General features: G+C 43.4%; 1 pseudogene across 1 annotated transcript in view; it reads right to left on the bottom strand.

The window, feature by feature from the left end:
- The window catches only part of LOC106580928 (sorting nexin-19 pseudogene), a 38,047-nt pseudogene extending 11,391 nt beyond the window's left edge, over positions 1-26,656 (bottom strand). The window contains exons 1-2 of the transcript XR_014381893.1: positions 25,640-26,656; positions 19,494-19,658 (exon numbers count right to left, since the gene is read on the bottom strand). The product of XR_014381893.1 is annotated as a sorting nexin-19 pseudogene (transcript). The remainder of the gene's footprint in view (positions 1-19,493; positions 19,659-25,639) is intronic.
- Positions 26,657-27,052: the final 396 nt, after the last annotated feature.

Here is a 27,052-nt window from a genome sequence, read left to right as displayed (position 1 = left end):
AGGAACCCTTTAATATCAACAGATTTGGAGCATATTGGCTCTGCTAGTTGATTGTCATTTCTTCTCACTGGAACCCTTGGTGGAACTCCCTAGCTGCTTCTAAGTGACATGATAGTTGAAGAAGCAGTAGACCACTCTCTCACCTACATTTAATACCTTGATACACACAGGGTTGATGAAAAATGTATGGAAAAGCATCTTCTTGTTTTTGATGTAGACCAGGTGTCAAACTCGTTCCATGGAGGGCCTAGTGTCCGCTTGTTTTTGGTTTTTCCATTCAATTAAGACATGGACAACCATGTGAGGTGAGTTCCTTACTAATTAGTGACCTTAATTCATCGATCAAGTACAAGGGAGGAGCGAAAACCCGCAGACCATGGAATGAGTTTGTGACATGGATGATTATCAAAATGGACTTAAGGACTCAGAAGTCCATCATGAAGAATGCACTATAGCACTTGAGAATGAAGAACCTGTGCTTTATTGTTAGGGATATTCTGCCATGACTGTGGGCAGTGAGCCTGTCAAATCAGTTTAAAATGTGAGGCTTGTCTGGATTCAGGCTTTAACACTCATTCCATGTGATCCATGTAAAACCCTCCGGTGCCAATCACATAAACTGTAGTTATTATTCTGAAACCTTGGGTGAAAATAACACAAGGACTTGGCACTCGGTAGCCAATAGTGAAAGCGCTTTTTCAAACAATAATGTGGAGGAGGACATGAAAGTGTTTTTACAGAGCTAAAAAAAATGGGGAAAATGAAACGACTACTTTCTCTAAGGTCAGACTCCAGCACAGCTGAATTAGAGTACTAATTTAAAAATAGCCGTTGGATTAAACACCCCGTCCAAATCCTGCATCACACTTCAGTTTAAATTACGACAACGCTTAAATTGGCTCGATGACCTAAGCAATATCTGATACATTTCCACTTCACTCAAGATTCAAAATTGTGTTGAGTTAATTACCAGAATCAAAACATCCAACACAAGTCAGAATGATGGATTTTAAGCATGGCAGGTGTTAGTGTATGCAGATGTACAGTGTAAGTGCACAGGGAAATTTAGCAAAAAAGGCCAACTACTAGTTGAATTCACACAATGCTGGTGCCAAACAGAGCAAGATGCCTAGGCAGTCAAAAATCTGAATTATATCAATCTATTTAGCTAGCAGAATAATCAAACTGGGAATGGAGGTCTGCAGCCAGCCTTTAAACAACTCATTACATGTTAACAGACTGTTCCACAAACCCAGAGGCACACTGGACTGAGACAAAGTGTTCCTCCTCAGGGCAACGTGCCCGCTTTAGCTCACAGTAATCATTTGCATCAACAATACTAAAGCCTGTCATACACAACAAGACCATATTTCTCCTCAACCACCTAAACCAAGGTTCAGGGAAAGATTCCAAGGGACTTAAAGGGATACTTTGGGATTTTGACAATAAGCCTTTATCTACTTCCCCAGAGTCAGATGAACTTGTGGATACCATTTTTATGTCTCTGCATGCAGTTTGAAGGAAGTTGCTAACTAGCATGAGCACAATGAGTTAAAGTATATGGGTATCTGCTAGCATGTTAGTAGATACCGATAGACTTCCAGTCATTGCGCTAACATTAGTTAGCATTGGCTCACAAAACTACCTCTACCTTCCTTTATACTGAACACAGACATAAAAATAGTATCCACGAGTTCAATCCCGAAGCTTCCCTTTAATGGAGGACTTGTTTTTTGTCAAAACTAAACACAACCACACGGATGTAATAAAGATTGAAAGACAAACAAATAAACACGTATTTACAATACGGTCGGTTACACGAGAGCACCGTCTTTATCCGCCGGCTGCATCCCCAAAGTGGTTCCAGATGGGCTGTGCTGCAAACTCTGTCAGATGAGAGCTAGCCTCATGAATGAACATGGCCTTCAGGTACAGACCAACAACACTGGCTGGAGAGGACAGCTGGGGATTATGTCTGACCAAAGAGACTACCATATCGTGCAACAACAAAATGAATGCTACTCCTTAGTCCAAAGACAATAGAAAATCGTATGGCTAGGCCACCGCTAACTGCCAATCACCTGAAACACAATGCCATTCTCCATGTATCAGAGCGCTAATGACACATCCACAAAACATCTATTTGGAACTTTAACCCTAAACAAAAAGAAACAAATTAGGAGCTTGAGATAGGATAAAAAGGAACAGAAATGTCTTCCGACAGACGGATGTCATGTCATCTGCGTGACGCCTTCCTTCCTCAACACCGGTAAAAGCACCTCTACTTGAGTCAGAGGCGCTGCGGCTTCATTCAAACTCTGATAACATCTCTGGACATCGATGTGAAGCCAAGAAATTGTTTACTCTGGGTCTCAAAACCACCTCTACTTCAGTAAGAGGCGCTGCGGCTGCATTTGAACCCTGATAACATCTCTGCACATCAATGTGAAGCCAAGACATTTTTACTCTGGGTCTCAATTAGTCTCGGCCCTCAAGGCCAAGGGCTACATCAGAGGTTTGTGTAAAGTACGAGAGGAGAGATCTCAGGCTTAATCAAAGTCAAGCCAGAGTTTACATCTCCGAAGAGGAGAACATTGGGCAGATGGCCTGTGAGCAATAAGGCGCATCATCGAGGGGCTCTTGAGAGGTCTGTCTGTCGAGTCCTGGTGGATGTCTGCTGTGAGGAAAGTCCTTAACTGTCTGTGTGTCCAGAGCCTGGGGCGGTGAGAGCGAGTGAAAGAGACAGATGGACAGAGAGAGAGGCACAGCTAAGGCTGATAGTTCTGTGTGAAGATGGGTGTGTGGGACAGGGGCACCAGAAGGCATCATTTCCAACTTATAAACAGTCAGGATGTTGCCACCCGCACCATAAAAAAGCTGTGTCCTCTTCACTTGAGAGCTCTCAGGAAAGAGCACATATTTTTTTCTTATGACCCAACATCTTGAATGTCTATAAATTGGAAAGGACTTACAGGAAGTCTGCCGCTGAATGACTCATGTTAATTACAGGCCCAGCAGAACCTCATAAGGGATAGAGGTTGGGGGGCTGACAAATAATGACACAGCAGAGTGGGGGCTATTCAGTGGCAGTGCTGGGGCCTGTGGCGCCATTATGAAGAGTGTCTTTAGCACTGCAGGCATACTATAGACACACACTACTGGGTTCACTGCAGCTCCCACAAAAGGGGCTTGGGAGGCAATACTATGAATCTCCTCTGGATCCGACAATGCCTTGGGAGGGAGACTCGTCAGACTGTTAAAAACCGGGGATGAATATTGTGTGTGAAGTTCTGTGAACACGTGTGGTTGCACATTGGCCTGCCGGCAAAGTGTGCTCATCAGAATGAGACTGATAGCTTGTCGAACACCTCAAATAACCCCTATTGACCTCAACAGAACACACTATGCTGTGCTTCTATGTAGATCTATTAGGCAAGCTTTTCAAATTGCGTTCAATCTGAATTGTGTAGTAGAGAGTGAGAGCATTTCATTAAAACTCACACAATGCAATCCAAAATCCCTTAACAATCTCCCTCTGTTCTTTGCACACAAGTGGTCAAGAGAGGTTAGAAGACCAAATGAACAAGAAAATGATGGTACAACAACATACTAATAAAGATTCAGAAGCCTTTGTGAATTACTTTCATTACAGAACCATAGACTATAAATTGATGGTTCTAGCTATTAAAATACTATAGTCATCTTGTTGCCAGAGTTCTTTAAGTTTCTTAAATTGGTTATAATGGCAGTCTCCACTGTGATTGTTCATGGAATGCACTTCCTGAGTTGATATTAAAATAACCACGTGGCAGACTTGAGCTGTACTTACAGGGAACCACCTCCAAGAGTGGGAAGCCATTTGGATGGGACAAAATTAGTAGTTGGCCAAATAAGCCAATGTTTTTGTTATGAAGTGTTAATAACACATGATAATCAAGCCCCACTCAATACAGCCGACTTCCTGGTAAGAACGGAGGAGTGTGATCGGCTGGGGTGCATTTCTCTTCAAATAGATCCATCTCCACTGTGGTCTTTATTCTGAAAACCTTGTATGGTGTCTGGTGTCCTAATCATTCTGGCATGCCTGGGTATGTGAGGAGAGCGCCGCATCAGAGAGCTAGTGCTTACCATACCTGGGTTCAAATAGTATTTGAAATATTTCAAATACGTTGACTGTTTGCTTAAGCCTGCCTGGAATGTGCGAGATGGGTGGGGTTTGCACTCTCAGGACTATTTCATTGGTCCCATTCCGCCAGGCGAGCTCAATCAAACACGGCTTACGTATTGGAAAGATTTCAAATACTATTTGAATGCAGGTCTTGTGCTAACACGTTCCACTGAAACCTCTGCTGAGCCAGTTAGCATCCAAAAGGTGTCTGAGACCTCCAGGCAGCCTCCAGACTCCAGGCAGATTTTGGATTTTGATGGGAATTAATTGTTGGTCCCCAAAAAGTCCTCACAAATATAGTAAGACATAGCTGTGTGTGTGTGCGCGTGTCGGGGGATGTTTTTATTGGGAGTATCGTGGCGCCTCATTCCACCGACTGGTCAAAATACTGACATCTGACGTTACCAAACCAGATCACGTGTGTGGCTGGGGCAGGTTTGCAGAAAGGCTGATTTCACAGTCTAGTGCATCGCATCCAGGACAGTTAGAGGCCATGTATTTATCCAGCGTCCATCTCAAATCGCCCTTTTCCTGCTAATTGTCCTCTTTGATTCACTTGAGCATACGGCAGACTCCATTGAACCGATTTCTGGTGACAAATGGCATGTAATTCTATACCAACGATTGTGGTCTAGAGGACTATGGCATTATAGCTACCATTAGAAGCACCACAATCATTTTCTCATTACAGTCCATCTAAAATATACTACTAAATTACTAACAAATGGCATAAAGTTGATAAAGATTGGATACTGCTACAGTATGGGGTGGAAATCAAAGAAAGTATAAGGAAAAAGTTATACACCTAACATTCCAATAGGTGCCAAGCCAGTACCCAAATCCTAACACTCAATTACCATACATGGATCGGATGAGTTACTTTGCCAATAGCTTGTTTCATTGTTTTCATTCGCAAACTCTTCACTGCCATAGATATTAGTAAACGAGAGTGATTGAATATATGCAGCCTATGAGGCGGTTATAGAAGACATAGTAGCAGACCAGTCAGTCTGGGTGAAATACACGTCTCTCACACGAGAAATGAGAGGGGGAACCTGCCAGACAGTATTCCTCTCTGTTAGTAATTACTCTTGTGGGTTGGGGCTTGCCAGGAAAGAGCAATTTACGGCAGCAGGTGACATGTCATCCTGAAAAGAAAATCACTCGGCAGAATTTCCTTGCGGTTGGAGCGGCACACGACGAGAAGAATACCAGGAGTCATGAGCGACCGCCAGCCCATGATAAGCACGGACCGAGAGGGAGAAAGGGTGATGGAGAGGAGCTGTACTCGCCAAAATCCCACCCTTACGAAAAAAGATTGCTGTCAGAGTGCATTGCAGTCGGAGTGCAGTATAACTGCAGTTACAGTGCAGTATAAATGCAGTTAAACTGCAGTATACTGCAGTTATTCTGCAATTACTGCGTCTATAATACCACAGTCGACTGCAGTTACTGCACTTTACTGAGGTTTCAAAATGGCAATCTTTTTTAGTAATAAATAGTACCTCAAAGCTCAGCAGACAACTATAATCAAATCCAAGATGTTAATCAACCCGAGTGACATTTTCAGAAACATAGCCTAATCAAACTGTCAGGCCATAAACACTTTATGGCAGGGCAACTATAAATACAGTGCATTCGGAAAGTATTCAGACCTCTTGACTTTTTCCACATTTTATTAGGTTACAGTCTTATTCTAAAATGGATGTAAAAAACATTATCATCCATCTACACACAATACCCCATAATGACAAAGCAAACACAGGTTTAGACATTTTTGCAAATTTGTAAAAAATAAATAATAATATTACATTTACATAAGTATTCAGACCCTTTACTAAGTACTATGTTGAAGTACCTTTGGCAGCGATTACAGCCTCGAATCTTCTTGGGTATGACGCTACAAACTTGGCACACCTGTTTTTGGGGAGTTTTTCCCATTCTTCTCTGCAGATCCTCTCAAGCTCTGTCAGGTTGGATGCTGCACAGCTTTTTTCAGGTCTCTCCAGAGATGTTAGATCGGGTTCAAGTCCGGACTCTGGCTTGGCCACTCAAGGACATTCAGAGACTTGTCCCGAAGCCACTCCTGCATTGTCTTGGCTGTGTGCTTAGGGTCATTGTCCTGTTGGAAGGTGATGCTGCCACCTCCATGCTTCACTATAGGGATGGTGCCAGGTTTCCTCCAGATTTGACGCTTGGCATTCAGGACAAATAGTTCAATCTTGGTTTCATCAGACCAGAGAATCTTGTTTCTCATGGTCTGAGAGTCTTTTAGGTGCCTTTTGGCAAACTCCAAGCGGGCTGTCATGTGCCTTTTACTGAGGAGTGGCTTCCGTCTGGCCACTCTACCATAAAGGCCTGATTGGTGGTGCTGTAGAGATGGTTGTCCCATCTCCACAGAAGAACTCTGGAGCTCTGTCAGAGTGACCATCGGGTTCTTGGTCACCTCCCTGACCAAGGCTCTTCTCCCCCGATTGCTCAGTTTGGACAGGCGGCCAGCTCTAGGAAGAGTCTTGGTAGTTCCAAACTTTTTCCATTTAAGAATAATGGAGGCCACTGTGTTCTTGGGGACCTTCAATGCTGCAGAAATGTTTTGGTACCCTTTCCCAGATCTGTGCCTCGATAAAATCCTGTCTCAGAGCTCTACGGACAATTCCTTCAACCTCATGCCTTGGCTTTTGCACTGACATGAACTGTCAACTGTGGGACATTACATAGACAGGTGTGTGTCTTTCCAAATCATGTCCAATCAATTATATTTACCACAGGTGGACTCTCCAATCAAGTTGTAGAAACATCTCAAGGATGATCAATGGAAACAGGATGCACCTGAGCTCAACTTCGAGTATCATCGCAAAGGGTCTGAATACTTATGTAAATAAGGTATTTCTGTTTTTTATCTTTAATAAATTAGCAACATTTTCTAATAAGCTGTTTTTTGCCCTAGCACTACACAGCTGATTCAAATTACCAACTCACCATCATCAAGCTTTGATTATTTGAATCAGCTGTGTAATGCTACGGCAAAAACCAAAACGTGCACCCAGGGGGGCCCAGGGGAGATTTTGGGAAACCCTGGCTTAACCTACTGGGGTAATCCACCATTTCAATACACATGGCTCTCTTTTACTGAGCTATAACTAACACATTATTGTAAATCGTAACTCAGATGAAATACCAGTGAAGGCAATTACAATCAGTGCCCAGAGGCGCCCCAATCAAAATACCTTAAACTAAGGAATTTAACTAATTTATTCAACAGTTAAAGTGAATATAGACTGAATACTTGGCCGGGAATCAGTAATGATGAATACTAGCCTCTCGGTCAGGCTAGTATGCATAAAAGAATGTCAAGTTCGGCCTGAAACTATTCACGTGTTGTTGACATTGGGCTGCATTGCTTTTAGCTGAACACTACTATTTTTGGTCAAAGGAGCATTGATAGGACCTCCATTTGAACTAAAATTACCCAACAACTCTTTTGAACCCAAAGGTCACAGAACTATGCCTGTGGTTTGTTGTAATAGAGCACGTCGTCCCCATGCAGCTCAGTTGGAAGAAAAAGGATAGCTGAAGTATGAACAGAGGCTTTAGCCAACCGCTGACTTCATGTCACTGACTGTTTATGACAAGTGTGTTTATCGCTTATCAGGGCTAATTCTACCCAGCCTCAGATCGTGTTGCTGGTTGCGCACTTTTCAGGAATCAAACAATATCTCCCCTGGACCCTTTTGGGCTGACCGTGTTGACCAGAGTTGACTCCATTATGTCCTTGATGTCCACTGTCAGGTGCACAGGGGTGAATGCCACTAAATGGTGCAGCTTAAAGGGATACATCACTCAAATTAGAAAATTACATAGGCATTGGCTTAAGATGGTTTCCTGACCCTGAAAGAAGGACGAGATGAGACCGCAATCCACACTTTGGATTTGCTTACCTAGCCATTGTCCCCAACAGCTAACTTTCGCACTTTTGAACCAAAAACCAACAGAAGTCAATATGTCCGATATTAGCATGTTTTAAATTGCAAGTATTCTCCAGACACAGCTAGCTGACTGCACTAGGGGGAATACAGCGTTGATAGAACAATGCATTTCATAACGTTTGCTTTGGCAGAAAAAAACCTCACCAAGACCTGATCCTTGCCTGGCAGATCACTAGAACCCATAGAGCGTGTCTGGACACTTTCCTCCAGCCAAGACGTTAAGCAGTGGTGGGTGACTTGAATGCAACATAGTCACGGGGAACCTTCCCTCCATCAATGGCCTTCCCATTGGGTACTAGTTCAACACTGATATTGCTCATTATTTTGATCACACCGTTGAAGAGGGTGCCGTGTTACAAAAGGCTGTTCAGGATGTCACACCTCCTCAACAGAACAACGAGTGATAGGGTTACATAACAGGGCTCTTTTCCATCCCTGCTATGTCAAATCTGCTGGAAACGAATGGCCTGACCACCAGTGCAGTGGACTCAAACAAAAGCTGGGCGCCTGCAATGGGGTCTTCCTCCACCGCTCCGACACAGCTGGGTGAACAGCTCATAACTCACAGAGTACGAAGAACAGAAAGACCCTCTGTGCAATGAAAATAACCAGCACCACTGTTAGAAACCACCATCTCGGAGGGATGTCTATTTGGGGCCAATCATTTAGGCTGAACAGCTGAACTCGTCCTGGCTGTCAATGAAAAGCATTCACCATTAAAGAACAACAAGGCACAAGGCCTCATACTTTGTTAACTCCTGATGAAAAATTCAGCTTTGACACCTCCCCAAAACGACGACGGCTAATGAAACATTTTAGTTGAGAGGAAGAAAAAGTGTGTCTTCTGGGACAAGGCGGAATCCAAGCCAGGACACCAACAGAAAAACATTGCCATGAAACAGCTGGTGTTTTTTTAAGTTCTCAATAAAAATAATTCAAACAAACTATTGGGTAACAGTAATACACATCTGTAACGTTTCGGGCCTGTCCACCAGTATACTGGCAGGACCCATCATTCCATCGTTCCTCTCCGAAAATGGATGTTGGCTGTGGATTCAACATGTTGGGGAGCCCTGCTGTACACTACAGCGCAAATGACCCATTTGACATGGTTAAACATCTCACCGCATGGATCTGCTCCACACATGGCAGCAGAGCTGGAGAGCCGGGCTGTACAAGCTGTGCTCAGACTCGTCCTCAGCAGAGTGCAGACACTGTCTTTAAAGGCAGGAGGATGGAGTGGAATAAGAAGGCCAGGCTGAGTCGAAGACACATAAACAAGTAGAGACGGATCCAGAAATATATAGATGCGATTAGCCTACCGAGATGATCATATTTGTCTTTAGCACTGCATTGTGTCATTGTGAAAATAAGGGCACTTAAATGTGTCTTTTCCAATTTAACAAATAAGAGAATGCAGTGTGATCATTATAATGTGTGAGTGTGTGTTTAGCGTGTTGAAAATACACCAACACTGCTATTTTAAAGTTATCATGACATATTAGGCCAACGACATCGTTAAATCTGGAAGTCTGACCAGAGAGTTCAAAGGCTCATTGCATCCCTGAACATGTGCAGTCATTGCTAAATTAAGCAGACACTGAAACTCCTTTAATTAAAGCCAAACCACATGCTATCACTGTGGCTGAAAGCAAAGCTCCACGGCTGCAGCGCCACGGCTGTCCCAGGGCAGATATTAACAAAGGCTAAAGGGAACGGGGAGAGGGGGGACACTCCCGTTGACAAGTTTAAAACGCACAGTCTACACTTCCTTCATCAAGCTATCATCGGGCCCCGAGGCCCCCGGCTCACATTGTTTATGAAAAGTATTCATATTCCAATCAAGGAATAAAAATAAAGAATTGTGTCATTGCACGACAGGTGCAGCGAGGCAGAGGGGGAGGGAGGGGAGCGAAGCCGAACAGGGTTAAAGATGTGAAACGTACAGCAGAGCGATTAGCCGCCACACCTCCACCACGAACAAGTGCTCCATTCAAAGCCCTGAGAAAGAAGGTAGTGTGCTGACGGACTTGTAGGGTATTTCAGGTGCTACTCCAGCAGGGAACACCTGTACTTTGTCTATTCTGTCAAGGGTCATATTTGGCTTGCTGGTGACGCTGTCGATGCATTACCCAAATACTGAATGACGTATTTTCTGGACTTGGAGAGCAAATGTTCCACACTGGAATATGTTATCAACTATGCTCAGCTCAGGCAAAAGGTTGCACCAAAGTTAAGCTACTTCATCCAACTTGACTACTAGGAGGTTTAATCATCACTGTTATGTCATGCCAATAAGACTGTGACATTCAATGCTGGGACAACAGTCCCGTGTCTCACAAACTAAACTAAAACAACAGGTGTCAGAAGTGGGATCCAGAATTACCAAAAATAGGAAACTATAATTCTATTGAACTGATAAGACAGGGGCGAAAGGGTGGAAATGAAATAGAATGGAAAAACAGTACAGGTGATATGATACAAAGAAGGAAGTGGAGAGGACACAGACACCTATTTGTCAACACCTCTTCTCACCTTGGGAATGCATCTGGACAAATTTGAGAGCAATGTCATGCAAAACAGATCTCAGATTCCCTTGGCTTAAGATGGTCCCTTGAGTACTCTGATGACTGAAGGATACTGCACATAACAAAACAAGCATATCATCACCCTGTGAGACCACCTTATGGGGAAATGTGTTATATTTAAAGCTTACGTCATTACTCACTTTTCTGAGAGGAGTGTTTGTGTGGAGGTCATATCTGCGCATACGAAATTGCTGTCATTCACAAAGCCTAAAGAAAATGTTGCTGCTGTTCCCTGTGTGAGGTTATACAGTATATAAAACATGTCACTAAGAAGATGATTTTATCCAAAAAGACTTACAAAATGTATGCACTTAATGTTTTGTATCTGTTTTTGGATTGCCTGCAGGAATTTAACCTATGACCTTGGCGTTGCTAGCACCACACTCTTACCAACTGTACCAGACAATATATGAGGAATATTGTTCAATGAGATTAGGTTTTCAGTCATTCCTTCGATGCAGTTCCTCTGAAGATTGCGCTTGCTTCATGTATAGACAAAAGACACAAATCTGGCCTCGAGTGGATTTTCCAGACTTCTGTCTAAGGGTGAATATTTTCATCTTAGATTGTCCCAGTTTCCAGTCTATAAAATTATGCATCTCCCTAACCAATGCCTTGGACCCCATTTACGAGAGCAAGTCTCCAGCCAAATTCTTCACACAGACCCAGACGTTGTGTGTTGGAGGCCGGCTCCATCACTCGTGGTTCTTGATTAAAGCAGAGCAGACATGCAAGCGGTGCCGTTTACTGGCATGGATCGGGTTTCCATAGCCTGCATCTCCTTTGCATTTTACTAAACGCTTATGTCATATTAAATAGGTTTAGCGCTGGTTTCTCGGCGTTTTCATATTGTAAATGTAAGTAAACAACTCAAATACTCCTACTGAAATGAAGTCATCGATGCACTGCACTGAGAAGTACTGTGAACCTTTAATCAAATACGGTAAGGTCTTGAAAACCTGAACAAATACAGACAGTAGTCAACAGTAGCCAAAGCTATAGGCCTAGTAACTGTTTAGAATAGCTAACCTTGAGGCCAATCCTTTCCCTTGTGTTAGAGAATTTAAAGTGTGAGAGAATTTAAAGCAAATGTGTTTGCCTCTACTGCCATCTCCAGAGGCATGGGGGTCCTTAGGGCCTGTCTGTTAGGGTAGAGTTAGCATAGCTGAGCAACGTGTGAAAAGATGAAGAGAGGACTGGTTGCCACAGTGAGAACGGTCTCTGCTGACAGACTGATGCTTTAAATAGTGAGGACCAACAACACTGGGGCCACTAATACAGGGCCCTCTGTCTTTAGGGAGGGTTAGGTGACTTAGATCACACAAACCCGAGAACATTGTACGCATGTTGTGTTTACTGCTACAGGGTCAGCTATACTTGTCTATGACCAAACTTCTGTGAAGTTGTTGCTGAAGGCATTCTCTGAGAAGGGAAGCCAACCAAACATATCAAATTCAAGAGTCAGGGGTACCTTTATGACACCAGAAGAACCTTTCTTTCCATTCAAGAAAATATGCTTAATGAGCCTAATTCAAAATTTCAATAACCGAAAAAATGTACCTTTATCAACTATCATTATATTAATCAAAATCCTTATTTTAATCTTAAAGAGAATCACAGTTTTTACTCATAGAACTGGAATGAAAAATAGGAAGCTTTTACTTCATAAACAAGATTGGTCTTTGAATGCTGTATTTAGCACGTGGCCAATCACGTCCCAGTCTGGCAGATGCTCAGCTCACACATCAAAACCCAGGGGCCCCTGTGATACGATATTTTCCGATGCTCCCGACGAACGAAAACCCTTGTAAAAGTCGTCTGAGCGGCAAGAGTCATTGAGGAGAAAATCTCATTAGGAAAACAAATTAGCCTAAGCATTATCACAGCATCACCAATATTTATTTGAATGGAACTAGGTCAAGCTTTTATACACCATCCTTCAGGCTTAATCCCAGAGTAGGAGTGTTAATGCTAATATAGGATCAGTTTTGCATTTTAGATCAGATGAATACGAGTACAGTGCATTCGGAAAGTATTCAGACCCCTTGACTTTTTCCACATTTTGTTACGTTATAGCCTTATTTTCTAAAATGGATTAAATAAAACATGTTCCTCATCAATCTACACACAATACCCCATAACGACAAAGCGAAAACAGGTCAAAGAAATCATCCACAGAGCTCCGAGACAGGACTATGTTTAGGCACAGATCTCGGGAAGGGTACCAAAAAATGTCTGCAGCATTGAAGATCCCCAAGAACACAGTGGCCTCCATCATTCTAAAATGGAAGAAGTTTGGAACTACCAAGGCTTTTCCTAGAGCTGGTCGCCCAGCCAAACTGAGCAATCGGGTGAGAAGGGCCTTGGTCAGGGAGGTGAACACGAACCCGATGGTCACTCTGACAGAGCTCCAGAGTTGCTCTGTAGAGATGGGAGAACCTTCCAGAAGGACAACCATCGCTGTAGCACTCCATCAATCAGGCCTTTACGGTAGAGTGGCCAGACGGAAGCCACTCCTCAGTAAAAAGCACAACAGCCCGATTGGAGTTTGCCAAAAGGCACCTAAAAGACTCTCAGACCAGGAGAAACAAGATTCTCTGGTCTGATGAAACCAAGATTGAACTCTTTGGCCTGAATGCCAAAGAGGAAGGAGGAAACCTGGCACCATCCCTACGGTGAAGCATGGTGGTGGCAGCATCATGCTGTGGGGATGTTTTTCAGTGGCAGGGACTGGGAGACTAATCAGGATCAAGGGAAAGATGAACGGAGCAAAGCACAGAGAGATCCTTGATGAAATCCTGCTCCAGATCGCTCATGACCTGACTGGGGCAAAGGTTCACCTTTCAACAGGACAACGACCCTAAGCACACAGCCAAGACAACGCAGGAGTGGCTTCGGGACAAGTCTCTGAATGTCCTGGCCTAGCCAGAGCCCGGACTTGAACTCCATCGAACATCTCTGGAGAAACCTGAAAATAGTTGTGCAGCGACGCGCCACATCCAAACTGACAGAGCTTGAGAGGATCTGCAGAGAAGAATGAGAGAAACTCCCCAAATACAGGTGTGCCAAGCTTATAGCGTCATACCCAAGAAGACTCGAGGCTGTAATCGCTGCGAAAGGTGCTTCAACAAAGTACTGAGTAAAGGGTCTGAATACTTATGTAAATATAATATTTCAGTTTTTTATTTTTAATAACTTTGTAAACATTTCTAAAAACCTGTTTTTGCTTTGTCATAATGGGGTATTGTGTGTGGATTGATGAGGGGGGAAAATGATTTAATACATTTTAGAATAAGGCTTTAACATAACAAAATGTGGAAAAAGTCAAGGGGTCTGAATACTTTCCAAATGCACTTTATATAGGCTGGTCGGATCTGACCCTAGATCAGCTCTCCTACTCTGAGACGCTTAGTGAATGCTGGAAAAGTTCTCGAAACTGCTTCTAATATCCACTGACTCCAGAAATAAATGTCAATACAGATTAAATGCATTATCAAGTTACTATCATTAGGTCTATCAAGTTTTAGGATACCTTGGTAGGCCTATTGATCACAGCAGAGAAGAACATACTGTTTCAAAATCAGTTTCACCCCCCAAAAAATGGAAACAGAAGCAACTAATCGCATAACATAGGCCTACTGTAGGTACAGAGGCACAGTGGACAGTTATAAAGCAGCAGGTTGAGGAAACTTGGAAAAAATTGATTTCCAAAGTGATTAAATATAAAATATTTACTTTTCTTCCAAATCACTGTAAACTTGCAATGTGAAATAAATAATAGGATTCTGCGAAATGTGAAGAAAACATCTGGCTCAGACCAAAAGGAATAACCGTATTTTACAACACGAGCTCCTGACAGATGGTATTGTGAAGCCATTTGAAGGGACCATGACAGACACGTTTATAACTGCGTGTTCCCACACGTGTGTGTGTGTGTGTGTGTGTGTGTGTGTGTGTGTGTGTGTGTGTGTGTGTGTGTGTGTGTGTGTGTGTGTGTGTGTGTGTGTGTGTGTGTGTGTGTGTGTGAGTGTGTGTGTGTGTGTGTGTGTGTGTGTGTGTGTGTGTGTGTGTGTGTGTGTGTGTGTGTGTGTGTGTGTGTGTGTGTGTGAGAGCCCTGAGTGAGAGCATGTCGGACTCGGACAGTGGGGAGAGGCAAAAGGTCATTGAAGAATTGGAGAAAAATCTCCCCCTGCTTGAGACTACTCTGTCAAATAAATGACTGTGACACACATCGAAGCATGCACAGTAACAGGCTACTTGACCGCCAAAATAACGATTACCCTCCGAAGAGCCAACATACCTGTCCCATATGTGCACCAACCAGAGAATGTAAGCGGAGCGGAGCTGGAGTGGAGCGAGGCGTGGAGCATACCCAGTAGAGCTCACTTTAGCTACTGTCATTGAGTTCACTAAATATTTTCATAAAGATACTGATAAAACACACAGGTGCTAAATCAATGTGACTTACAAAGATCAGGAGGACCAAGAGCAAGAGCAAGAGAGGCCGTGCGGTGATGTAGTGTCCACAACTGAAAAGACACGTATCCCGAGAGCATGATGATGTACTTACTATGTGCACATGCTAACAGAAAGGAATGAGGTGGGTAGCTAGCTAAGTGTGTCATTGTAGCAAAGTACACACTACCGTTCAAAAGTTTAGGGTCACTTAGAAATGTCCTTGTTTTCCATGAAAACATACATGAAATAAGTTGCAAAACGAATAGGAAATATAGTCAAGATGTTGACAAGGTTATAAATAATGATTTTTAATTGAAATTATTGTGTCCTTCAAACTTTGCTTTCGTCAAAGAATCCTCCATTTGCAGCAATTACAGCCTTGCAGATCTTTGGCATTCTAGTTGTCAATTTGTTGAGGTAATCTGAAGAGATTTCACCCCATGCTTCCTGAAGCACCTCCCACAAACTGGATTGGCTTGATGCACTTCTTACATACCATACGGTCAAGCTGCTCCCACAACAGCTCAATAGGGTTGAGATTCGGTGACTGTGCTGGCCACTCCATTATAGACAGAATACCAGCTGACTGCTTCTTCCCTAAATAGTTCTTGAATAGTTTGGAGCTGTGCTTTGGGTCATTGTCCTGTTGTAAGAGGAAATTGGTTCCAATTAAGCGCCGTCCACAGGGTATGGCATGGCGTTGCAAAATGGAGTGATAGCCTTCCTTCATCAAGATCCCTTTTACCCTGTACAAATCTCCCACTTTACCACCACCAAAGCACCCCAAGACCATCACATTGCCTCCACCATACTTGACAGATGGCGTCAAGCACTCCTCCAGCATCTTTTCATTGTTTCTGCGTCTCACGAATGTTCTTCTTTGTGATCCGAACATCTCAAACTTAGATTAGTCTGTCCATAACACTTGTTTCAAATCAAATCAAATTTATTTATATAGCCCTTCTTACATCAGCTGATATTTCAAAGTGCTGTACAGAAAAACCCAGCCTAAAACCCCAAACAGCAAGCAATGCAGGTGTAGAAGCACGGTGGCTAGGAAAAACTACCTAGAAAGGCCAAAACCTAGGAAGAAACCTAGAGAGGAACCAGGCTATTCCAATCTTCCTCTGTCCAGTGTCTGTGTTCTTTTGCCCATCTTAATCTTTTATTTTTATTGGCCAGTCTGAGATATGGCTTTTTCTTTGCAACTCTGCCTAGAAGGCCTGCATCCCGGAGTTGCCTCTTCACTGTTGACGTTGAGACTGGTGTTTTGCGGGTACTAGTGAATGAAGCTGCCAGTTGAGGACTTGTGAGGCGTCTGTTTCTCAAACTAGACATTCTAATGTACTTGTCCTCTTGCTCAGTTTTGCACCGGGGCCTCCCACTCTTTCTATTCTGGTTAGAGCCAGTTTGCGCAGTTCTGTGAAGGGAGTAGTACACAGCGTTGTTCGAGATCTTCAGTTCCTTGGCAATTTCTCGCATGGAATAGCCTTCATTTCTCAGAACAAGAATAGACTGATGAGTTTCAGAAGAAAGATCTTTGTTTCTGGCCATTTTGAGCCTGTAATCGAACCCATGATGATGCTCCAGATACTCAACTAGTCTAAAGGCCAGTTTTATTGCTTCTTTAAACAGAACAACAGTTTTCAGCTGTGCTAACATAATTGCAAAAGGGTTTTCTAATGATCAATTATCCTTTTAAAATTCTAAACTTGGATTAGCTAGCACAACGTGCCATTGGAACACAGGAGTGATGGTTGCTGATAATGGGCCTCTGTACGCCTATGTAGATATTCCATAAAAAAATGGTTTCCAGCTACAATAGTCATTTACAACATTAACAATGTCTACCCTGGCCTCCCGAGGGACGCGACCGGGAGGCCCATGGGGCGGCGCACAATTTGCCCAGCTTCATCTGGGTTAGGGAGGGTTTGGCCGGCAGGGATATCCTTGTCTCATCGCTCACTAGCGACTCCTGTGGCGGGCCGGGCACAGTGCACGCTGACACAGTTGCCAGGTGTATGGTGTTTCCTCCGACACATTGGTGAGGCTGGCTTCCGTGTTGGATGGGCATTGTGTCAAGAAGCAGTAGGGCTTGGTTGGGTTGTGTTTCGGAGGACGCGTGGCTCTCGATCTTCGCCTCTCCCGAGTCCGTACAGGAGTTGCAGCGATGAGACAAGACTGTAACTACTACCAATTAGATACCACGAAATTGGGGAGAAAAAAGGGGTGAAAAATAAATACAAAAAATACGAAAAAATTAAAAATAACAAATAAACAATGTCTACACTGTATTTCTGATCAATTTGATGTTATTTTAATGGACAAAAAATGTGTTTTTCTTTAATAAGTGAGCCCAAACCTTTGAACGGTAGTGTATTTAAACAAAAAAATCATATCTCTTTTCAAGTTTGTTCCTTTTCGTTCAATTATCTATTCAATAGGCTATCATTGATTTTGGCCCAATAGGCCTGCTGACATATTACCTCTTCCAAGGAGCTTTCAGTTTTGATGGGGTTATTTTGCCTAAAAACCTTTAGGCCTACCTAGAGTATACTTTTTTTTTTTTAAATGTCAACTCTGCATCTCTGCCCAGCCTGTCAAGAGTGGCCCGAAGGGTGTTTAGCATCCCCAGTGGCTCTGTAAGCACGGAGAGGGTATTCTCCGCTGCTGGCCTGCTCACCAGGCACCATCGCATCAGCCAAAGACTCTGGCCAAACTAGTGTTTCTAAAAGTGAATTCAAAGGCCTAATAAGGCATTTTTCATTTCACAGCCTATATGCGCAATTTATAGATAAATACACTAAAATGTTGTTTAAATGCTGAGCGCTTAATGTTCATGCCAGCCTAGTGTGTTGCACTCGCCAATGCTTCACCATGTATTTCTTTGTAGGCTATAGCCTTGAAATAATAGGCTAATAATAATAATACAGTCGTAATAATACATTTTGGTTCCTTCTTTGGTTACATGTCTGGCTTCTGACCTACTTAGTGTTGCTGTTTAATACAACACGTAGCCTATTTAAAATTATGAGTGCTTTTTACTGTCACCTTGTATTGTTGTTCATTCAAATCTGATGGTTTGGTTTCAATACTTCACAACCAAATGATATGTCCAGGTAGTCACAGAAATAGATGGGTGTTGTTTCAATTGTGATTTTAATGAATGGAGCGAATTTGGAGCGGCAGTTTTTCTTCCTGTGAAGCGAGGAGCGGTTTTCACAGTGAGCGATGAGTGGGAATTCCGACCGCTCAACTCCGCTCACATGCTCTGACATCAACTACTGACCAGACGTTCCTTACAGCCAAGTACACAACATCGCTCAGGTGCAAATTCTTTACAAGGTCAAAACAATAAAGCCTCATGTAAGTGTTAGATATCTACTGTATGTCTTCAACATTATTGACAAACATTTGTCAGAGGGAATCTGTCAAAAAAGAAAAACCTATGATCCGCACAATGTCAAACATTGACACAACCTGTAACCTCTTGCTCCTGGACAGATTTCTCAGCATAGACAATAAAGGAATTTCTATTTTAAATACCCCCAACAAATGTTTGCCAAGACTTCCCTCTAGTGGTGACATTATAGTACTTCAGGAGTATGCTGGTCACAGCATTCAGGTTGTTTACCTTTCACCATTGAAATGTTCAGGAGAGATCTGGAACAGGATGTTTCAGACCTGTCTGGTCAGCGAGAGGGAGCCAGACGGCTCACCATGAAAGTCTGGCCCACATCTGAAACACGTCTCCTTCAGACAAGACAATGAGCAGACTTTAAACATGGAAGCCCCAGCAATTTGGATTCAATTAAAAGGGTCATACTCATTCCAATGTCAAGTCTTGGGAGATTGTTTCCATATGAAGTCAATGGGATCACCCATTTTTGCTAAGGCCATTCACTGGATTGGAGACATACAATATCTTACAAGATCTTACAAGTTAGAGGACCTTAACCTTCTGTGCTGTTCACATTCCAAAACACTGCACATTCATAGACAGGGCCAGTAACTGAACTTAAACTAAGTAAGAAAAGTAGCAAATCCTGTTTTTATGAAAAAGTACAGTAAAAAACAGCATTTCACAATAAATGACACACAGACAGACACTGCCGGGAAGAACAGGAAGCAGTCATGACGCAAACATCCACTATCACGAGCCAAGATTGATGTAAGAACTTAGTTCCTATTTTGAACTGATGGGCCAATGAACAATATTGTGAGAGGTGTCATCATGTAAGTTTACCCATCCACCACTGCTAAAAAAATCCACATTCCTTGCACAGTCCTTACCAGAATCTTGAATGGATGCACCTGGTAGATTATTCTGTGGGCACCCACAGCCTCCCACATCTCCTCTGAGGCCTGGACTGCCTTCCCTCTCAGCCTCTGCATCACCGCAAGTTCCTGCTCCTTGATGAAGGCCTCTAGGCCAGCTACCAATAGGCCGTTAAACCCCTGCAAAAAGAGAAGCATGACATAAACATTCATGGGTTTAAGGAGTAAAAATACTGACAACAGAATTTCATGCGACAGACATCACTGTAGTCAAGAGACCACAGCAAAGCACAGTACTTACTGTGCTCCCCTCATCAAAGCAGAATAGCACTTTAGGTCTCATGTCAGAGACATTAAGGACTGGGGTGATTTTACTGGAGAACCTTAGCTAGGACCTGAAAACAGACACTAAAGCAGGTAAGACAATCGTTTGAATCGAATCGAACTTTATTTCTATAACAATGCATTTCACAACCCACTTCACATAAATGTCATGTGCATTTCATCATTAAATAAAAGTTTAACACTTTTTTGCTTACTACACGATTCCATATGTGTTATTTCATAGTTTTGATGTCTTCACTATTATTCTACAATGTAGAAAAGAGTCAAATAAAAAAAATAACGAAAAATGAGTATGCTGTGTCCAAACTTTTGACTGGTACTGTGCGTGTGTATACAGGTAAAGTCGGAAGTTTACATACACTTAGGTTTTTCAAGCACTCCACAAATTTCTTGTTAACAAACTATAGTCTTAGCAATTCAGTTAGAACATCTACTTTGTGCATGACACAAGTACATTTTCCAACAATTATTTGACAGATTATTTCACTTATAATTCACTGTATCACAATTCCAATGGGTCAGAAGTACATACACTAAGTTGACTGTGCCTTTAAACAGCTTGGAGAATTCCAGAAAACTATGTCATGGCTTTAGAAGCTTCTGATAGGCTAATTGAAATAATTTGAGTCAATTGGAGGTGTACCTGTGGATGTATTTCAAGGCCTACCTTCAAACTCAGTGCCTCTATGCTTGACATCATGAGAAAATCAAAAGAAATCAGCCAAAACCTCAGAAAATAAATTGTAGACCTCCACAAGTCTGGTTCATCCTTGGGAGCAATTTCCAAATGCCTGAAGGTACCACGTTCATCTGTACAAACAATAGTACGCAATTATAAACACCATGGGACCACGCAGCCGTCATATCGCTCAGGAAGGAGATGCGTTCTGTCTCCTAGAGATGAACGGACTTTGGTGCGACTCAATCCCAGAACAACAGCAAAGGACCCTGTGAAGATGCTGGAGGAAACAGGTACAAAAGTATCTATATCCACAGTAAAAAAGTAAGTCCTATATCGACATAACCTGAAAGGCTGCTCAGCAAGTAAGAAGTCACTGCTCCAAAACCGCCATAAAAAAGACAGACTACGGTTTGCAAATGCACATGGGGACAAATATCGTACTTTTTGTAGAAATGTCCTCTGGTCTGATGAAACAAAAATATAACTGTTTGGCCATAATGACCATCGTTTTGTTTGGAGGAAAAAGGGGGAGGCTTGCAAGCTGAAGAACACCATCCCAACCGTGAAGCACGGGGGTGGCAGCATCATGTTGTGGGGGTGCTTTGCTGCAGGAGGGACTGGTGCACTTCACAAAATAGATGGCGTCATGAGGAAGGAAAATGATGTGGCTATATTGAAGCAACATCTCAAGACATCAGTCAGGAAGTTAAAGCTTGGTTGCAAATGGGTCTTCCAAATGGACATTGACCCCAGGCATACTTCCAAAGTTGTGGCAAAATGGCTTAAGGACAACAAAGTCAAGGTAATGGAGTGGCTATCACAAAACCCTGACCTCAATCCTATAGAAAATGTTTGGGCAGAACTAAAAAAAGCATGTGTGAGCAAGGAGGCCTACAAACCTGACTCAGTTACACCAGCTCTGTCAGGAGGAATGGGCCAAAATTCACCCAACTTATTGTGGGAAGCTTGTAGAATGCTACCTGAAACATTTGACCCAAGTTAAACAATTTAAAGACAATGCTACCAAAAACGAATTGAGTGTATGTAAACTTCTGACCCACTGGGAATGTGATGAAAGAAATAAAATCTGAAATAAATCATTCTCTCTACTATTATTCTGACATTTCACATTCTTAAATTAAAGTGGTGATCCTTACTGACCTAAGACAGGGAATGATTACTAGGATTAAATGTCAGGAATTGTGAAAAACGTAGTTTAAATGTATTTGGCTAAGGTGTATGTAAATTTCCGACTTCAACTGTATATATAGTTTCACACTAGTTTCAAAAGTTTGAGGTCACTTAGAAATGTCCTTGTTTTTGAAAGAAACAGTGAAGAGGCGACTCCGGGATGCTGGCCTTCTAGGCAGAGTTGCGAAGCAAAAGCCATATCACAGACTGGCCAATAAAAAGAAAAGATTAAGATGGGCAAAAGAGCACAGACACTGGACAGAGTTACTCTGCCTAAAAGGCCAGCATCCCGAAGTCGCCTCTTCACTGTTGACGTTGAGACTGTTTTTTGCAGGTACTATTTAATGAAGCTGCCAGTTGAGGACTTGTGTTTCTCAAACTAGACACTCTAATGTACTTGTCCTCTTGCTCAGTTATATATATATATATTCTGAGTGTACAAAACATGAGGAACACCTTCCATTTTGCCCTCAGAACAGCCTCATATCGTCGGTGCATGGACTCTACAAGGTGTGGAAATTGCTCCACAGGGATGCTGGCCCATGTTGACTCCAATGCTTCCCACAAAGCCCAGCAGCATTGCAGTTCTTAACACACTCAAACCGGTGCGCCCTGGCACCTACTACCATACTTCATTCAAAAGGCACCCTCTGGATGGATCACATACACAATCCATGTCTCATTTGTCTCAAGGCTTACAAATCCTTCTTAAACCCGTCTCCTCCCCTTCATCTACACTGACTGAAGTGGATTTAATGAGTGACATTAATAAGAGATCCCAGCTTTCACCTGGATTCACCTGGTCAGTCTATGTCATGGAAAGAGAAGGTCTATATATTCAGGTTTGGACTAATTACTTAAAATGTAATTACGGTTTACTTGAAATGTAATTTCAGATTACATGACAATTAAAGTAATTAGTAAAATAATCCATTGAAATAGTCAAAATGAGTAATGTAATCTGATTACTTTTGGATTAACGCCTTGGTAAAGCAGCATCTGCTTCGTCAGTTTATGTTGCAAACGATCAATTCCATCTCTAAAGCTTTAACGCATGCTTCCCAGTCGAAACAGTTTGTGCATATATTATGACAACATTTTGCGACGTTTTGGTTCGTTTGGTGATCGGCAGGAGTTTTGGGACTGTTTGAGCACACAAAATGTTTTCTTGAGGCTTGTCGAAGTTCGGGAGCCCAAGTATACGCCCCTTTGTTGGTGATTGGTCAACAGTAGGGATTCTTCAATGAAGTGTTGTCATTCAAAGACAGACGACTACTTTTCATGCACATCTTTTCATTTGAGAAATACTGCATTCAAACATCTTACCTAGATGTCAAATTGCATGACTAAGACCTCCACTCCAAAAACATCCAAATTAACTACAGATTGAGTTATTTTAGATTCATTTTGACTATTTTGAGGAAGTGTACTGGCTATGTTGTTGTTACGGCGTCTCAAAGGGGATAAAAAAGTAATATTGGCCGTTTACGTTCTAGTTTTTCAAGCAAAGGAATTTTAACAGAGTATGCGAGCAGACGTTCACTTGGCCTAGCCGAGCTCTGCTGGGAGCAAACGGAACTTATGTATGCGGACGCCTTTAGTCTACCAACTCAACCCCAGAATCCTTGAGCAAGTGCTGGCTCAACTTCGTAATGCATATTCTTGATGAAATGGCATCACTAAAATGTCAGCTTTACTGTCAAGTTCCAGAAATAGCTTTTCCAAGCCTCATTCTTTGATTGCGAAATTATAGGCTTACACACAGCCACCAAACAGAATGTGGCCAGTAAAATAGGAAATGGTCATTTGAATGTCTGGCCCTCCCTTCATATAACAGTCTGGTATGCTGTCTCTGCCTGGCCGGCTCCCCTCTCTCCACTGGGATTCTCTGCCTCTGACCCTATTACGGGGGCTGGTTTACTAGTGCACTTCCATGCCGTCCTTAGGAGAGGTGTGTCACTTGAGTGGGTTGAGTCACAGACGTGATCTTCCTGTGCGTTGGAAGAGATCTTCGTGGGTTATACTCAGCCTTATCTCTGGGTAGTAACTTTGTGGTCTGTTGATATCCCTCTAGTGGTGTGGGGTCTGTGCTTTGGCAAAGTGGGTGGGGTTATATCCTGCCTGGTTGGCCCTGTCCGGGGGTATCGTCAGACTGGGCCACAGTGTCCCCCAAACCACCCCTGTCTCAGCCTCCAGTATCTATGCTGCAATAGTCTATGTGCCGGGGGCTAGGGTCAGTCTGTTATATCTGGTGTAATTCTCCTGTTTTATCTGGTGTCCTGTGTGAATTATAAGTATGCTCCCTCTAATTTTCTCTCTCTTTCTCTCCTCTCCCGGAGGACCTGAGCCCTAGGATCATTACTCAGGACTACCTGGCCTGATGACTCCTGGATGCCCCCGTTCCACCTGGTCGTGCTGCTGCACCAGTTTCAACTGTTCTGCCTGCAGATATGGAACCCTGACCGGTTTCACCGGACGTGCTACCTTGTCCTAGACCTGCTGTTTTCGACTCACTCTCTCTCCCACACCTGGTGTCTCAACCTCTGAGTGCTCGGCTATGAAAAGCCAACTGACATTTACTCCTGAGGTACTGACCTGTTGCACCCTCTACAATCACTGTGATTATCAACTTTGTCCCATCCATGTTTCCGTATGACAAGTCTGGAAATATGTTAGTAAAATCAGTTAGAAGCTGTAAGAAAGACACCCAGTCTGATTTCTCCAGTCTGATTTCTCCTCACTATATCGCCGGTTGACCATGTGATTGGCAACTGGCTGGATAGACCCTGGGTTATCAGAGTCCATTGCTGTTTCATACTGAAAGACATATGTATTAACACAAACTAAACTAGATTCATATAGACTAAAATAATCTCTAAAGTTCAATTTCCACTTTTTCTTTCCTCTACTTAGTGTTCTGGCCTAAAGACCAACACATCTCATCAATGATCAGAACAAGTTGTGTTTCAGTAGCCTATATGAAGATACATATGTAAGATACATATATAAGATACATACATAAGATACATATATCACGGTTGACAACTCCCTTGTGTCCTCCTCCCAGAGTGCTAAGAACCTTGGCGTGATCCTGGACAACACCCTGTCGTTCTCCACTAACATCAAGGCGGTGACCCGATCCTGTAGGTTCATGCTCTACAACATTCGCAGAGTACGACCCTGCCTCACACAGGAAGCGGCGCAGGTCCTAATCCAGGCACTTGTCATCTCCCGTCTGGATTACTGCAACTCGCTGTTGGCTGGGCTCCCTGCCTGTGCCATTAAACCCCTACAACTCATCCAGAACGCCGCAGCCCGTCTGGTGTTCAACCTTCCCAAGTTCTCTCACGTCACCCCGCTCCTCCGCTCTCTCCACTGGCTTCCAGTTGAAGCTCGCATCCGCTACAAGACCATGGTGATTGCCTACGGAGCTGTGAAGGGAACGGCACCTCCATACCTTCAGGCTCTGATCAGGCCCTACACCCAAACAAGGGCACTGCGTTCATCCACCTCTGGCCTGCTGGCCCCCCTACCTCTGAGGAAGCACAGTTCCCGCTCAGCCCAGTCAAAACTGTTCGCTGCTCTGGCACCCCAATGGTGGAACAAGCTCCCTCACGACGCCAGGACAGCGGAGTCAATCACCACCTTCCGGAGACACCTGAAACCCCACCTCTTTAAGGAATACCTAGGATAGGATAAAGTAATCCTTCTAACCCCCCCCCCCCTTAAAAGATTTAGATGCACTATTGTAAAGTGGTTGTTCCACTGGATATCATAAGGTGAATGCACCAATTTGTAAGTCGCTCTGGATAAGAGCGTCTGCTAAATGACTTAAATGTAAAAATGTAAATGTAATATGTAACCTAGCCTTTTCAAACCAAAAACATGTAATGTTCTCCATACATCAAACAACAAACAGAGTCACCTTGCAATAATAACTCACCTTGACCGTGTAGAGAGTGTACGGGTGCGAGCCGGTGCCACGGTGCTCCTTGGCCATGATGGTCCCGGGGATGCGGAGGTTCTGGATGATGATCGGGCTTTCGGGGCTGCTGAGGGGCTTGAAGCTGAGGGAGGGCAGGGGCACCATGGGGGAGGAGGTCTGCAGAGGGGCCTTGCAGCAATTAACAGGTTCAGCCAGTCTGGATCCGATAGTTTCGTAAAGAAGGGGAGAAGAACATTGCACGTGATGAGCTCCCCGAGCACAAACATTCCCGTTCGGGTTTCCAGGTGAGGCGGTGGGACAAGAACATGCAGCAGCAGGTCAACAATAGCCCTGGTGTAGTTCACCTCCATGGCCGAGCTCTTCACAGCAAGGTGAGGTGTGCAGACCCGGGAGTATGCTTTCCAGAGGCTGTTCTCTCCATCTGGTTGCTTTTTCAGCTCGGCCATAACATATTTGGCTCTCAGGTAACTCTGAAGGTGGCCGCCACACAGGTCCAAAACCCCCTGAGTCAGGACCTTACGGTCCACTCTTCTTGACCGACTCTTCAGAGCCATTGCCATGGAGTACATGGCACTTTGCACCTCGACCTCAAAGTCCCACTCTGTGGACACTATGCAGTACCAGGAAGACACAAAGTCTTCGATGATCTTGTGCACTGTGGTCTGTACATAGTGGTCTAGCTGCCGCTCACTCTCAGGCAAAGGAGGGACCCTTTCCAATGTGATGAACCTCTCCTGGTGAACAGCGCTGTTGGGAGTCCAGGACAGCCTGAGATCCCAGCCAGCCCCTCATGACCACCAGGAGGCTGGTGAAGGCACACAGCAGCCATACGTTTAACAGTAAATGGAAGAGAATCAGCCATGTCAGAAGAGCTCCAAAGCCCAGTTGGCTCCGGCGTGGTCCACTGAATTGGGCCAACAGTCTCGGACTGAGTGTGAGACATGGCTCTTCATATGACTTTATATTCAGTGTCAATTTTTTTAAATATATAAGTAACGTTAGATTAATTTCATATTATTTAGCTGGCAGCACATATGTGAATAGACAGCTAGTTCATTTATTCTCTGTGATAAACTCATTTCTTCCCTGCAACCTGCAGGAAAAATTTGTATTATTGCCTGGCTAGCTAGCTACTGGTGCTAAGTTAGCTGAGTAGCTCAGGCTAACAGCAGTGGTGTGGACCTAGCTAGCTAGTTAACGTTATACTAACGTTAGCTACCTACTGTACTAAGCTAGCTAGTTACTATGTAAAAGTGAAAATGTTTCATCTAGCTTCATCTAACGATTTTGTAATGACACATTGACTTTACAATGAACTGATCATATGGTCTATTATATTACTGATATGATGGGATGTCGGGTCGCCTTTCCTTTCGTTAGCTTGCTACAGTAACTAACGTTAGCTACTAG

Source organism: Salmo salar, chromosome 20, assembly GCF_965601325.2.
Source record: "Salmo salar chromosome 20, fSalSal1, whole genome shotgun sequence".
NCBI classification, from domain to species: Eukaryota; Metazoa; Chordata; class Actinopteri; order Salmoniformes; family Salmonidae; genus Salmo; species Salmo salar.
This window is presented reverse-complemented; position numbering and strand designations above follow the sequence as displayed.